The following is a 15659-nucleotide window of genomic DNA, read 5'->3' as shown; positions in this document are numbered from 1 at the left end:
AAGGGAGAGAGGCCGCTTGACGCTGCAGAGGCTCCCCGTCCCCCTCCCACTGGCAGGGCCTCTGCCGCCGGCGTAAGGCCTACCCCGACCATCTCAGCCTTCGCCTGAAGCCAAGGGGAATGAAACCACAGGGTCTCTGGCCCTGCGGCCCGGAGCCGCGTCTGTACTCTCGAGGCGATGTCTTGGGACACAAAGAGGGGCAAGGGCGGGCAGCAAGGGCACAGTCCCCATTTCACCTTTTCCCTGCGCGCCTGCTTCGGTGTTGACCCGCGGCGAGTAGTAACTGGGAACGTGTCTGTGCTCTCAAGTCAGCCTCTCCTGTGCAAAAGGTCGACCTCCAGCCCCGCCAGGGCAGGGTGCGTCCTCAGGCTGACACTTGCTCACGGGGGTCGGACCGGACCTGGGTCCAGGGTCATTTGGCCGCCGCGCTCCGCGCTCGCGGCCAGGTTTGTCAGAAGGCGTCAGAAGGCGCCGGGCTGCGGAACGGCTGAGTCTCGCCTAGCGTCACCCACCGACGGTTCCCGGACTTTGCCCGCGGGTCACGTGTCCCCGAAGCCCCGAACCAGAACTGTTCGCTGACTTTCAGCACTGCGGAGTGGAAGGATCCTAAAGTAGGATTCTGAACGCCCAGAGGGGACAGGATTGCCCCCCTCCGGGATGACCAGCAGGCTTCACGAAACAGCTGTCACGTCCATCGCCGTTTGTGTTGGGATGGGGGAGGGGAATCCTGGAAGAAGGTACCTTAAGTCTGGGCAAAAGGCCATTGAGAGGAAGTGAGCGAGATGGAGGTCTCTAGTGACCACCCGCAACCTGCTCCCAAGGTGAATGGCTCCAAGTGGGTTAAGACATGGACGGGCAGAAGAAGGCTGCTTACAAATCCACTTTTCCTTACCACACTGGTGCCTGGGGTAGTCCTTCCGCCGCACAGTAAAACTCATTTAGCTTCCTTTCTCCCCCTCCTTCCCCCATAGGGAAAACTCAATGTCTTCTCCAGATCTTAACCCAGTTGTTCTGACCTAAAATTAAAACACATCCTTAACGAGTGTTCACAGACAAGGGTGACTGTAGAAATTCTGCCGAGAAATAACGTTCTTTAGACTGAGGCTATTAACTGTAAAAGTTGCTTTTCTGCTATTTCCTTCTGGAACAAGATGAAAATTCCCAGTAAAAGCCAGGAGTGACAAAGTATTACTAGTATCCTGTTCAGAGTAAGGGAGAACAAAAAAGGTACTTCAATTCCTCCAAATTTTTCATTTTCTGGTAACTTTAAACACCTTGGCATTTTTAAGATCCAGGTGGCATTTTATCAGTAATTTAAAGATTGTTAATTGGCACTAAGTTTTAATAGTTCATTTTGTTTTAACAATCAATTGAGTTTATCTTCTTTAATCAAAACAGGCAATTCCTTAAGCTTATTTTTAAAATCTGAACTTCTTTGCAAACCACCATACTGCTTGCTCCCCTGTCTTGTTAAGGGGTATCTAAAAAAACCAAATACTATGCATATTACAATCATGAGACATTATATGCAAAATAACACTGTATTAAACTACATGTTTTTAAATATCTGAATTAGAGTTTAAGGTTCAATATTTTCTTCTAAGGTGGGAGAGGTTTTTTCATAAAACTGGTTAACAAATAATATTGCTACATACATATATCCAGTAATTTTTCTGGAATTAAGTACATTTTCAGTGAAATAAGCTTGGATTTATTGATGAGGTTGCTTGGTGGCAGTGAGACTTTGGAGGGAAAGAGATGGCATTGTTGCTGCAGTAATTTTCACCCTGAACATAGTATGTCTGTTTTTAAAATTTGCAATGCTTGTCCATATCTGCTATGGATATGCACATGTAGAGGGCCTGTGGTTCTGAAGCAGCAAAGGACTATATGTTGCAAATGGCTCCAATCTAGTGTTTAGGAAAACCTTGGATGCCTGCAGTTCTATGGTTCAGAGCTTCAGCCAACCTGAGCCCCAAAGGTAAGCTCTGCAGTGTCTTCCACTCCCATGTGGACAGCAATATTCCTGGCAGAGATCTGTAGGTTAAACAGGACCCCTGGACACAGGAGAACAGAGTGGGAAATGTCCCACCTATACTTAACAGCCTCGTCCTCCTGGACAAGGGAAGGAGCAAACATCACACATTTATTTCTCCCACATAAAACAGTCGGTGAGTTTACTTCTTTTCATTTTCTAAAAACAACACAGAAATTCAATGCAAAATGGGTTTCAAACTAAAATATATAGAAATCAGGAAATTCAATTTTTTTAACTGAGTGTAAATCATGTTTCATTCATACACAACACATGCCAGAATTTCCTTGTAGCAAGCAAATTCACTGCAGACTGCAGATCTGCAGTATATCACAATACAATGTGGCAACCACAAGTGTGACTTCCCTTTCTTTCAGTCTTAATTGTAATATTATAGCAAATATGGTTTCAGATCAGGCAAAATGTGATCTACCTATAAATCCTATAAAGTCTACACTTACCTATGTACAACCCAGCCTATAAGATTATGTTTCTAAGATTAAGGGGAAATTTTAAAAGAAAATCTTTTGTTGGTAGCTTTCCCATCTTCTTCTGGCCAGAGACTTAAGTGAGCTATTTTTTCAACTGATCTGTCAGTGTTCCCAAGCCTCACTGGGGCCAGGAAATTAACACAAGTCAGGTCTAAGATGCTAATAGACTTTCTGCTTGGGATCAGCCTGAACACCACATTTCCAATTTTCAAACTAATACCTATACACTCCTGCTGCAGTGAGAGCAGTAGGCATTTGGAGAGAGGAAAAAAAAATCTGGGGAATACGGGGGTGAAGAGGGTAACATATACAGAAAGGACAGAATCCCCCCCCCAACACCCACATTGTCCCAAGGGGGTAAAAATAACAATAAAGAATCAGCTGAACAGTTAACCTAACTGCTCTTAATTTCAATGTTTCAGAGAAACTCCCATCCCAACTTCTCTTTCTCAATTCCTGACTTGTAGAAAACAGGTCTAAACAGCTCTACACCTATTTTCTGGAGAGCCTGAAGGCTGAAGACATTGTTTACATAGATTCAGGCATCTTACAACTAATGTCAGTCCTTTGTAGAACAGGAGGTTCTCTCCCAACTCTGCAAATAAAATAGGACTGAAGATTACTAATTAGGCAGTGGAAACATCTAACAGAGATCCTGGAGAAGTTTCCAAACTTCTAACAGTGTCTACAGAACTAAGAATGTCTGCATTTGAAAAGGGGTGGGCCTCTTGGGTGCTGAGTGTGGAGAATACATGTGTGGGTACAAGTGTGGGGAGGCAGGTCAGGGCCTGATTGTATCTTCAGACTGTAACCTACATAGGTGGGATCAGATTGCTAAGAACACTTCCTAGGGGGTTCCTGGTGGGTCTTGGCTATCTTGAGATAGCTTTTGCATGGCTCTGGAATTTCACTTAAAGGCAGGTACTGTGCTCGGCTCTTCAAGGTCACCCTTTTCTATGAAAGAAGAGAAATCTCCCATGGAGGAAGCCAGCCTTTTAATTTCTTAAGTACAAGAATCATCCCTATCTCCTTATAGGCCTGAAGAGAAATTCAGCAAGGTTGCATTTTCTTACTTTCGGAACACTTACCGAGGGTGCTGCAGTGAAGATGGGCAAAGAGCAGGTAAAATAAAGGGAAAGGAATTTGAAAAATAAATTTAAAAAATAAAGGGATAGGAAATATCACTTTAAAACAGAAGTAGAACAAATAAGTATTATTCTAGCCTCTCCTTCTTACCCTGCTCCTTCCCTCCCCTGCCTCATGAAAATAAGCCACCAGAGTCCTCTAGGAGGCTCTAAGTTTCTACTCTTAAACGGCTCCTTTTCCAAGGAGGAACAAGGTCTGTTTTTTGATGTGGGGCCTCAGATGCTCTGTTATTGCAACTTAATTTTGTCATTGCTTCTGTTCAAAGATTATTTGGAATGAATTGTTTCTTTTGTTTACTATCCAACAAACGACCTCTGCTAATCTTATATTTTATCTCCCGAACATATGGAAAAGCTATTTATTCTAGCCAATCACAATAAAGTGAAGAAAACCCCATTTTATGGAAAAATATATATCACTAGTCTGTTGATCATTAAAGATATGATTACCAGTGAAAACCCTCTGAAGGTGGCACATTTATGCTTCTAGGAACAGATGGGGACACGCATTTTCCTTGCAAATACTTTTGAAATTGCTCTACTGGTAGCAGTATAAAAATGATATACAGATGCCAGGGCCGGCATGGCTAGGATGAGTGCACCAGATTTACACAGTAAAGCCTTCACATGCAGGCTGTCAGTTTTGATTGATCTCTACTATACCTCAGGAACTTGTTGACTAGGTAGGGAAACAGTGCAAATAATTCACTGCAGCAAGTCAGATAATTCACACAACCAATCGGTCTGCTTCACTTTCTGGCTGTGACATATGAGCCTTCCCTACAAAGATGCATCATTTTCCAGCTTGAGCAATATTCAATGTCAGGGAAGAAAAGGTATTAAAGCCACACAAAAGGAGGCGGACTATCATAGGACCAGAAGTTGTTTTAGTGATGGAAACCAGATTCAGCTCAAGTCTAAGTCCTACCAGAGCATTCAGGCCCAATTGTCATTATCATATTGATTAAAAAAAAAAAAGTTCATCATAGTGCAATTTTAGGTTTAACGGCAACGGATCGGGAAAGAGCAAAGAATTATCCCACAAAAGCACAACATTCTTACCGCAGGGACGTTTCCCTGTTCCAGTTCGTTGATGGAGTTGATTAAGTTTAAATGAAGCAGACACTGGATAAAAGTAAGGGTATTGACCACTGGGCACTGCGATCCGTGCTTGAAAGGACCTGATACATGCAGAAAAGCAAGATTTGCTAAATGCTCTAATCTTCAATCAAATCTTACATCAATACAGACAAAGTTTGGTAATGAGAGATTCAATGAAGCATGCGGGAGAAAGAATTAATCCTCTTGGTCTAAACTGGCTTCAACTTTGAAGCTTGCTCCGAAGGAAAGACAGTTATCTAAATGCTAAATAAGAAACTTATTGTACTTTTCATGGCATGCTAATCTTTTGTCTATTTCATCTCTATTATGTGTATGCTCGTAGATTGCAGTTGTCATGGTGATTATATCAAGCCACGCTCAGGGAATCGTGGTGAGAAGCCAGGCACGGAGGTGGAAAAGACCCCCACGCAATCCACAGTATGGGGAGGGGGGAAAAAAAAGAGGGAGAGAGAGAAGTAGGCAGGCACCCAATACCGCCTGGGCTCCTTCCCCACCAGGCCCCTGCCTGGCTCTGGTTTGGGCCAATGAGGCTTGGGCCTTTCAGCATCTGCGTGGTCCCCTAAATGAGGCAAGCAGCATTTGGTAACAATGGTGGCCAGGAGGGGATCCTTTCCCTGTAAAGGTTCCCAGCTTTTAGTCTGAAGGTCCTTCCTCTTTTCACCAAGTCCCCTTCCCCCTAAAGGCTGCAACCAGGTAGGTGGAGAAGACAACAGGAGAAGGACAGAGAGAGGCAAAGGCTCAGACCCTTGCAGCCCCACCTGGCAAAGCGGTGCCCAGGGGCAGGAAGGTGAGTGATCAGATCCTGATTGCTGAAGAGGAATGTGTAGGGAGAGAAGCAACCCACAGAGCCCTGGAAGGAGGTGGAAGCTAGATGGTCACTGGGCCCTGGTGACCAAAAGTGACCCTGGGCCCTTTATGTGTTTTACAAAAGTTGCCAAATTAAGATGGGATTATAAGTGCTCCAGTCCTTGTCAGGGCTGAAAGGCTGGGAGCCTCAAATATGCCCCAGCAGTGTTGATGAAAAGCTTAAAAAGTAATAAAAAGGAGAAAAGAGCAGGAAAGTAACATGTATAACTCTTATTAAAGAGAAGAGCCACGGAGAGGTTGTGAACTTGAATCACTGTTTGAACTTTAATTTGTTCATTAACAGGATTTGCCCCTCACTGCGAATGTTATTACTTCCCTTTGCCGCTCAGCAACAACTCTGGGCATAATGAAAGAGTCTGGCAAAAAGTTAAACGCCTGGTAATTAATTCATTTAATTGAAAAAAAAAGGGGGGGGGAAGAGAGAGAGAGAGGTCCCACTGCAGAAGCAGAAGGCAGAAGGGTTGGAGGAGGGGGCAAGACTGAAAACTGCATGGAGGCCCTCTCCAAGGCTCAATGCCACCCACCAAGGAGGGGATATGTGGTCTCTGATGAGGCTCTTTCAGCAAAATTAATGACAGCAGCACCCTGAATACCCTCTGTCCAATACCACCTGCCCCTGGTTCAAACCCTGCTGGCCAGGGCTTCAGCCAGGAGCTACTTTGGATGATCTGTTAGGGTGGCATGGATACCAAAAATACCATTATATAAAATACCAAATAGCATATATTCAAAAAACACCTCTCATTAAAAAGTGGAGAAATACATTTTGCTTTCTCTCCTTCCTTCCTTTCCAACAAGTTTCTTTTGTGGTCTTCAGTTTCCAAGATGGAGTGAAAAGGAGTATCAGAAGCTGGGTATAATCCTCATGTTTGCATCTTAGTATTAATCAGCCTTATTTCCACCCCCACCCCAACAGATAATTTAAATAAACTCAAGGGATGAGAAATGAAATACACTCCTTGCCCCTGCTCAGAAGCAACAGGACTAAGCCAGCTTGCTTTGCCTCTAACCTCACAGGGCCTGCCTTTTCCTTTGTCATTTATCCCCTTTCTATGTTTGTCAACCACTGTGCACAATCCCCTTGGCATGTGCATCCTCCTTCCAAGGGAAGCAATACTTGGCTACAGTTAACTACCGGGACACCCCAGACACCTCAGAGCTATTAGCACCATGTTGCCCTTGCCCCCAGATAGGAGAACAGTGAAATTCAGGAAATCAATGGTAGGTCAGTTATCCTTTCCTGCTTAATATGTTTAAGGCCTACCACCGAAAAGTAATAGGTAGTTGCAATTTCCTCACATTTTAAAAACTGGTGTCCATATAATCAATGCAACTTTCTTTAGAAAAACAATTCTCTACCATTTATTCTCCCATTACAAAACTACAATGGGCAGAAAAAAGAGAGAGGTGAGGAGAAAATGAGAGACAATATAAATAAATCCCCTTGTATCCAAAACTGTTTCCTAGGTTTGTATTTTTAATTAAATCACTTCCAAACCAAAGGGAAAGGACAGCATTTTCTCATCCAAATCACAATGTCACCAAAGTCATCAAAATTATCATTTTGCTACCTCACCGTTTAACCCAATGTGACTACAATCCTAACCTCAAACTCTACACTGCTACAAATGACCTGTACTTATGTCTTCCTGGAAACCAACGAAAGGCACAAACTCATTTTCATTAACAAGGAGAAAGGAACAAAAATTTTTAAAGGGCTATTTTTTAAGCTAAAGCAAGTTCTAGGACTTACTTAGCATTAAAGTTACTTCCCACCTTTTATAGTCCCTGAACATCAAGTTCTATTTTCCAAAGTTGTGGGTCTATACCGATTTTATTCTGGACAAGTGACACTATTAGGAGTCTACACACAAAACAAAACACAAAGGTTCCCTAACTCCACACTGTTTAGTCTTTAGCTCTGTCTATAAAAAAAAACTTTAGAGAGACCAGGTCAACCAGGTCTGGTAACCCTTCCACTATCCTAATCTATACACCTGTCACCTTACATGTGCAAAGTGAGTTTCTTCCTTTTTCCAAAACAGCTTTCAGAGTGCCTTGATATTAACTACCATAAACCCTCACATTACTGGAAAGCCCTGAATAGCTCTGATAGCCTGTAACAGCCCTACCTCCTTAAATTGCCCTTTAAGCCTCCTCACCACTCTCCCTAACTGGACATTTCTGGTTTGTTTTCCACTACTAGTTTACACAAGGCAAGACAGCTCTTCAGACAGCCCTCCCATTGTCCTCTCAAAACACCACATGGATTATCTTCATTTCATTGAACACCTGTGAGGTGGCAGGCACCATGTTAGGCATTACAAACATTATCTTATTTAACCCCTTCAACTTAAGGAGATACGATTACACCCATTTTCAGGTTGTAGAAACTGAGACTAAAGAAGTTAAGATACTTGTCCAACCAAAATCTCACCGCAGAGACAGGATTCTTATGCTTATATATCTGGCTCAAAAGCTGGTTTACTTTCCACTCTGGCATACTCCCACCCCTGCTATACTGTGCGTTCTGATCACTACTTCTCCCGGCCATCCGCAATGCCTTCTCAACTCCACCATATATATCTGAATCCCACCCAGCCTGTAAATCCCAAAGATAATTCCCACCTCTATCTTGAAATCTTTCACCATTCATCCTAGTCCTTGGCAGACTGCTGAACTCTTCATTATCTGCAACACTTATATGGCATGCCTATTCTCTGCCCTGCACCGTCTTGTCAGTTTTCTTTTACTCAGTCCCTTCCAACCACATTGTAAGCTCCTTGAAAATGGAAATTCCTTTGTATTTCTTTCTCACTCCCCACAGCCTAAAAATACAGCTCCCATTTGCTGAGCACACAGCAACAATCCTAAACAATCAGGTACAACAATCCTAAAAAGCAGATACTATTATTGTCATTTTGCAGATAAAGAAAACAAGGCTCGGGGCGATTAAGAAACTTGCCCAAACCACTCAGCAAGTAACAGATGTGATATTCAAACACAGACTACCTGAAACCAGTCAAATGCTGCAATATACAACACTGGCTCAAATACACTGTGCCTCACAGAATGTGAATTCATGAAGTATCACTGTGTGGAAGATATTCAACAAACTTCCAGAAAACCTCCCTTTAACCAATGACTTCAGACAAGGGGCACTGTTTTTACTCTTTAGTAGGGTAGATTCTGAAACTCGACAGAAGGAAAGATGAGTGCATACTGCCCCATAACATCCCAGACTTCTCCTTCTATTCTCCCCTCCTGTCTTGGAGCCATGCCCCCTGTTGGTGGGAGCTGATGATGCTGTCTTATCTGTGTCTGTACTTGTGTTTCTGTGAGCTGGAGCCGCTGCTGGGGAAAGAAAAAGAGCCTCTGTAACTTTTAAATACACAGAGGAAAGTACGAAAAAATAAAAGATACAAGTGTTCATTTTTTTTTAAGCCTGCAAGGGGTTGGGGGGAGGTTGTGCTATCTCTGCAGCAAAAATGGGTTGCTCCTGTGGGAGGAATAACAATTGCAAAAAAATGTTCACAGCTGACCAATTACACCAATATATGGAACTTCAATCAGCTTCTGTCCTCCCGTAAGATATGAAGATGGCAATGGGAATTAATGAAATGTCTAAGAAAAGAAGAACTTCTGAGAGTACAAAAAACAAGGCCTGGAAGTCTGGCTACTTTTCCCCCCACATGGAGAGCGTGTCTTCAGTGCCAATGCTGAAGATCTGGACTTGATAGTATTAAGCAAGCTGGCAGGTTTCTTTACAACCAACAGCCCTTCAGGAAGCTTTTTATTTTTATTTTTTTAAAATCTCTTGCAATGGCAACAGAGTACTACTTCTTATGAACTTGAGAAAGGAGAAATAATGACTACATTATCCACCTGTCTCTAGTATCCATGCTAAAACCACTCTATTCTCCCAAGTTCCCAAAGGTAAGTTTCCATCTTCATTTATATTTTGGTTTAAATATGTGTATAGCTCAAGAGTTACAACCCTTACCTTTACCTACAAAACCTGTGCAGTGGCACACAAAATCCTGCACTTGCACAGTATTTAATAAACCAAGTGCTTCCATTTACTTTGTCTCAGATTAGGATCAAAACTACCTTTTGAAGTAGATCCATGGGGTACCACTATGATTGATATACATTTTGCCTAAAAGGAAACCAAAATTTGCTCCAAGTAACACAATTGGTACATGGTAAACCTGGTCTCCACTCCTGGTCCAGTTTTCTTTCTACCACATGATACTTCCCAATTTTCAGGGCAATTTCTCACCTTTCCTATATTCTGGATCCACATGTGAACTTTGTAAATCTACCACCAGGACCCTATTAATAAAGAGATGGGCTTTAAACTACTAAGAGCCTCCTCACCCCAATCCTATAGACAAAATTTAATATTTTGACTCAAAGTAAGAAACATTTGGATGTTTATTAAGTCTATAGAAGATGAATAGACATAATGGTTAGGCTAGCCATTTCAAAAGAAAGGCTAACATTACGTCACTTATTTTTCCACCACTGTCATATCTATTGAGGATTTCCTGGGTACCTAATATTCCCTTGTACTTATAATGTAAAATTTAGGAGTTGTTTAGTCTACCTAATGGACAAACCAGGTCTACGCAGAAAAGAACTGGATCTGTCTACCTTGTTCACTGACCTTTAAGTTGGGTATGTAGCCCTGGTATCCAGGACCTAGCAGGTCCCCTTCCCTAATTTCTGGGCAATATCCAAGCTCATCAAAGCAGACAGGACTCAAATTTCCAAACCTTATAAACGATTGAAATAAGGTCATTCTTTTCGTCTCAGCTCAAACTTGGTTAGTCTCCATATCCAATCTAACTCTTGGGTGAAAGAGAAGAACACATTTGTTGCTTTGGGACTGTTGCCCTATTTCTTTATCTGCTGGCTGACCTTCCCTATGTAAGTGCACCAGCATTTGCAACATTCAGTTTAAGCTGGAAGGCTCTTTCATCTTTGTCCCCTGGCCTTGATCTCTCATCATTATGGTCTGAATCCCTGCTAATCACTAATGATCCCGTGGCCCTTTATATAATACTAAGGTATTAGACCTGAACTCTTAGAAAAATTCCTACTCAGCTAATTACATTCTTTCTGCTTTTCTTGGTACTCCATACAGTCTCAGCTGGAGTTGAATCTCAACTATTCCCTCAGATTTTAAATTGTTTGCTAGTGGTTTTTGGAAAGGAATTATAAACTCTTCCCTCAAATAAATTCAACTAATTATGATTCAAAAGTCCCATGACCTACCTCTTTCTCTTTTCGTAGTCTTTCTATTCCCTCTCTCATATTCTGGTCTTGAATATAAGAGTTTAACTTCACTGGGTGAGGAGTTTCATGATTCTATATTTTGATAGTATATTGTTAACTTAAAGCAGTACACAATGGTTCTACTACATATCTACTTTGGGGTCTGTATTCACAACCAACTACTAAAAATGACAAACGTTTCAACCCACAGGTTACATTTAACCTACAGTCTAAGGATCACTGAATTTTTTGGTAATGGTGAATGCCTTGCTCACAAAATAGAATACAGGTGAAATTTGGTTTCTTAACTGAGTATGATTCTTTTATATTTCAAGGAATGTGAGCACCAATTCTATAGAACTATATATGGCAATCCTGAATTTAGCCCATGACATCTTGAATTTTTCCTATCCATTTCCATATTCTAGAACTTAACAGCTTTTGTAATCATAGCAGCAAAACTGAACTCTCATAAAATCCAGATCAACCAAATTCTTGACAACATAACTTTCTGAGCATGTCTCTGTACTGTATACCATTGTACTATACATGTATATGACTGTTAAATTAATAATTCATTGACAATCAAAGAGAATGTACAGCTCCAAATGAGCACTTTTCTTAAAGCTGTCCCTTGGCAGCTACTTTTATTCCAATGGTGCTGCCATTATCCAAACTATGTTTGTATAATGACTTTAGAACTAGTTTAAAAGCTACTAAAGAAAGCCATCTAATTGTCCTTCTGATTGTTTTGATCCCAAATTATACTATCCTGACTTGATCAGTCTCCCTACTCTTCAGGACACTGAAAGTCTACAAAAGAAGACGACTTACCACTGCCTAGGCTTTTTAACAAGATGTGCTGTGAGTTTTGAAAACAGTGCCTAATGAAGAGCTCCAAAACAGGTTTGATCAATGGCAGCAATGAACGCATCATTGCAAACTTCCAGGATGACTAGCTGGATAAAGACACACTAAAATATATGTGCAAGTCCTGGTATAGTTGTCTACATCAGTTTATAGTCATATCCTGGTTACACAGTTTCAGCTCTACAGCACACATTTAGAGTAGAGATAAAATTATTCTTAACATCTTCTATTACTGTACTTCACAAAATTTGACATTCTTTAGGTGCATCTTATATATTTCACACAGAAATGTCTTGATATTCAAGAATATAGGCATTGTTCTGAATTATCTGAAGCATTATCCATAAAAACATTCAAACTATAAATAATCGGGATAGACATATTGGGTATGTTTTTTCTATTTCTATTAAACCAATGAAAATGAGTTTTAACCAGGTGTATTTGTGACTACTTGGGATGTGTTTGTTTGCTTGACTTAACTGTAGGCCATTCTTATTTCAGATTGGGAGAGAAAGGAGTATGTGGCTTTGATTTTAACTAAAAATATCATGCCTTTACTCACACAAAACCAGATACTCCAGTATACCATATGAGGAACAAGACATTTTTAGGAAAACTTGACATTCTAAAATAATTAAAAGAATGTCATAAGCCCATTCAATCACGCAAGCCCTTTAAACATTGTTTTTAAAGTCTTAAGGAGGGGGGAAAAAAACAAACAAACACATGCCACTGGGTAGGGACAGGGCACTTACTAGCTGGAGAAAACTTCCTGACCTGCAATTTTTCTTTCCTTGACTTACTACTTGAGAGTAATCAATCCAATTTCTCATTTGTATACATGAAAAGCCACAGTTTTTAACTCTTTCATAATAATATTCCTCAAATTTCCTGGAGCCAGGAGAAGATACAGGTATTCTAGTTACACTTCAACAATTATTTATTAGCTGCTTATGGGGATCATGTTCAATGGCAAAGTGAAACAGAGGACCTATAACAGATAATGAATAAATACTTATTGAATTAATGAATGGAGGAAAAGAAAATCATACCTTGAGTCAACACATGCGGAGTCCATGGTAAAAGTGACTCCTACAGAATTTGGTCCGTGTAAATACAGTTTGTATTATATAGTATCAAGCTTAAAGTATTTGCTTAGATTTGGATGACTTCAGATGTCAGAATTCATTCATCAGGGCCCTCGCAATAGTTTTGAACTTAATCCCTTGTTTTAAGTGACTCCTGATAAAATCAGTCTTTAATACCCAAGAGTAATACCTAAGTAGTCATTAAGACTGGAGCTTTACACAATATTTACCTGAATTCCATACCTGAGATAAACTGTATGTTTCACATACCCAGCACTTGTACTAAAAGCATATGGGTCTCTCATTTAAGCTACCAGATGATTTTCTTGCACAACTAGTTTCCTCACTTTTCCAATTATTCCAGTTTTAGAAGATGTTTGGTTTCATAAAGAGCGCCTTCTCCCTGACTTACTGTGGACTATTTGGTAGGACACATAACATCTCTGTTCCTCGGCATATATGATAGAACAGCAAGAAGATAAAACCCTCCTCCTTCCTGGGGGACTTTTGTGAGTATATTGATAAATACCTACAAAATGGTAAATGTTACTACCTCTTTCAGCATTTTGAAAGATGTCAACCAAACACAAAATATTTTTGGTGTGTGAATTAAAATGCCTCTTCCTGATGGTCTCAGATGTTTCCTTGTAAGATAGCGTGTCAAGAACTGGCTTACATATTATCCGTCCTCCAGAACGCACTGACATCACACTTCATAATAGCTTGGTATGGTGATTGCTGTCAAAATCGCCTGCATGGAAACATCCGTGCCCTAGACTGACATAACGTATTAGCGTGACAGAGGACTAAACAACTAAGAGCACCGCGCGAAGCCCCGACTTTGAGCACTTGGGACAGAGGGGTTGGTTACGTGTGAGCTGAAGGGCCTCAACCCTGCTTACGATTCAACTTAGGAAGAGAATAAAAGTTGCCTGGAGGTCTCGTGGGCGAGGCGGGGAGACCAGAAAGGCAAGTGCCTGCGACAGGAATAGGAAAAACTTTTTTTTTTTTTTCAAATTCGAATCCCATCTAGGGCTAGGCCTTTGCGTCCCCCTTCTCCATGACCGCCAGGCGACGGCACACACTTTGCTGGGAAATAAAAACGAAACGAGGGTCTGGGGGTGCGATCGGCTCCACACCTCTCGGGTGAGGGGTGGGCAGGGTCTGGCACCTAACCTTTCTGGCCGGCGCTCTCACCGCATCCCCCAGCGAGCGACTCGCCGGCCCCGCGACCTCGGGCACGGGCGACCCCCACGCGGGCTCGCGTTGCCAACCGCCCGACCCGCGCTCTCCTCGCCCTCCCCTGGGGTTTGCGGTGGGCAAGACTCCCCGCGAGCCTGCGTCTGTCACGAGCCCTCTTCCCCAACTGCGCCGTGAAAAGCAGAGCTACGGACTCTAAACTGCACACAAAGCCCCCAACCGGGCCGCGGCGACTCCACGCTTCGCTAGTCCGGCTCCGGGAGCTAAGAGCCTCGCCCCGCGAAAGCACCTCTACCTCCCTCCCCCCACCCACCCCCTGGGGAAGCCCCGCTGAGGGGCAGCAGCGAGCCGGAGGTGAGCCCCTCCGCACGTGAGCACCCCCGCCCCCAGCAGGGCCCTCTGCCCGGCGGACGCTCTCACCTCTAATGAACAGGCGGTGCCGCCTGCGGGAGGAAGAGAGCGAGTGGGGAATACTCACACTGGGTCGGGCCGCGCAGGGACTTCGTCGGGAAGGACCCGCGAGCTGGGGAGCGGAGCCCCAGCCGGTTGCGGCCGCGCCGCCTCCTCAGAAGGGAGGCCTCTACCGTCCGGCCGCGGACCTGCAGCTGCCTCGCGCGCACGCGCCACCGCCGGCCCCGCCCCGCTGGCCTCCTTTTCCGCCACTGGCTCCCACCCCTCCTCTCCGTCAGCTGGTGCAATCGGCGCTCTCCTGGAGACGTACGCGAAGCGACATGGAAAGCCTTCCACCAAAATGAGCTGTGATATCCTTTTGATGGCTATAATTTATTCCAAATCGTCCCTGGACTGAAACGATCAATTAGCAGCCCGAAACGCACTGTGAAGTAAATTGTCACACTCTCTATTACAGGATGGTTATCATATATTTATAAGGTGTGTTTTCTGCAATCAGAACCAACAAGGTGTTGAGCGATCAGTCATAAACGCACTTCTTCAAAAAGCTGGAGAGAAGCTCTAGCATTGTATGGCAGAGGAAGAAAAGTCTTATGACAGTTATTAACTCTCCCACCCTCTGCCCACGGTGATGTTTCCTCTTGGCATCTGGGAAGTGCAGTGAGGCTAGAACTCTGCACCAACTCTCCAGGCCACTCGTGTGACCCCACTCGTGTGACCCCGAGAGAAGGGTCCCTGTGGACAACAGAGGCTCAAAGCCCCAAGAGGAGTGGTTACCTTGCTATGTAAATAGAGATCAGGCATAAGAATCCTCACTCTTTCTCTCTGGCCTTCCTCCCACCCAGGAGAATAGTATCTTATTCTTCCCTTCTTAAACTTCTGGCAGAATGGTTGCATTCTACACTTAATCTTAAGTGCCTTGTCTTCCTCAGGTCTCAGGTTGTTGCCTTCTTCTCTCTGATATTCAGGTGTTATGTACTGTAGAGATTATGCCATGGTGATATAAAGTTTACCTACAGAGAGAACTCTGCATTCTGAATTGGAATCTGCCACAACGCACAAACTCTGAGAAAGTCATTCAAAATTCTCATTCAGTCTGGTAGACAGTCTTGACTGGACCAAACTATGGAGACATGGTTATTTTGCTCTT

At 43.0% G+C, this 15659-nt stretch overlaps 1 long non-coding RNA gene across 5 annotated transcripts in view; it reads right to left on the bottom strand.

The window, feature by feature from the left end:
• The window catches only part of LOC125173640 (uncharacterized), a 65154-nt gene extending 50449 nt beyond the window's left edge, over positions 1 to 14705 (bottom strand). Inside the window, exons 1-3 of one of the 5 annotated variants that reach the window (XR_007155103.1) lie at positions 14577 to 14705; positions 4734 to 4852; positions 893 to 1016 (exon numbers count right to left, since the gene is read on the bottom strand). This is a non-coding gene — a long non-coding RNA (uncharacterized LOC125173640). Of the gene's footprint in view, positions 1 to 892; positions 1017 to 4733; positions 4853 to 13451; positions 13564 to 14074; positions 14143 to 14576 lie in introns of those variants that run through there. The other 4 variants (XR_007155100.1, XR_007155104.1, XR_007155102.1 and 1 more) reach the window with 4 other exon arrangements.
• Positions 14706 to 15659: the final 954 nt, after the last annotated feature.

This window comes from Prionailurus viverrinus, chromosome C1, assembly GCF_022837055.1.
Source record: "Prionailurus viverrinus isolate Anna chromosome C1, UM_Priviv_1.0, whole genome shotgun sequence".
Taxonomy (NCBI): Eukaryota; Metazoa; Chordata; class Mammalia; order Carnivora; family Felidae; genus Prionailurus; species Prionailurus viverrinus.
This window is presented reverse-complemented; position numbering and strand designations above follow the sequence as displayed.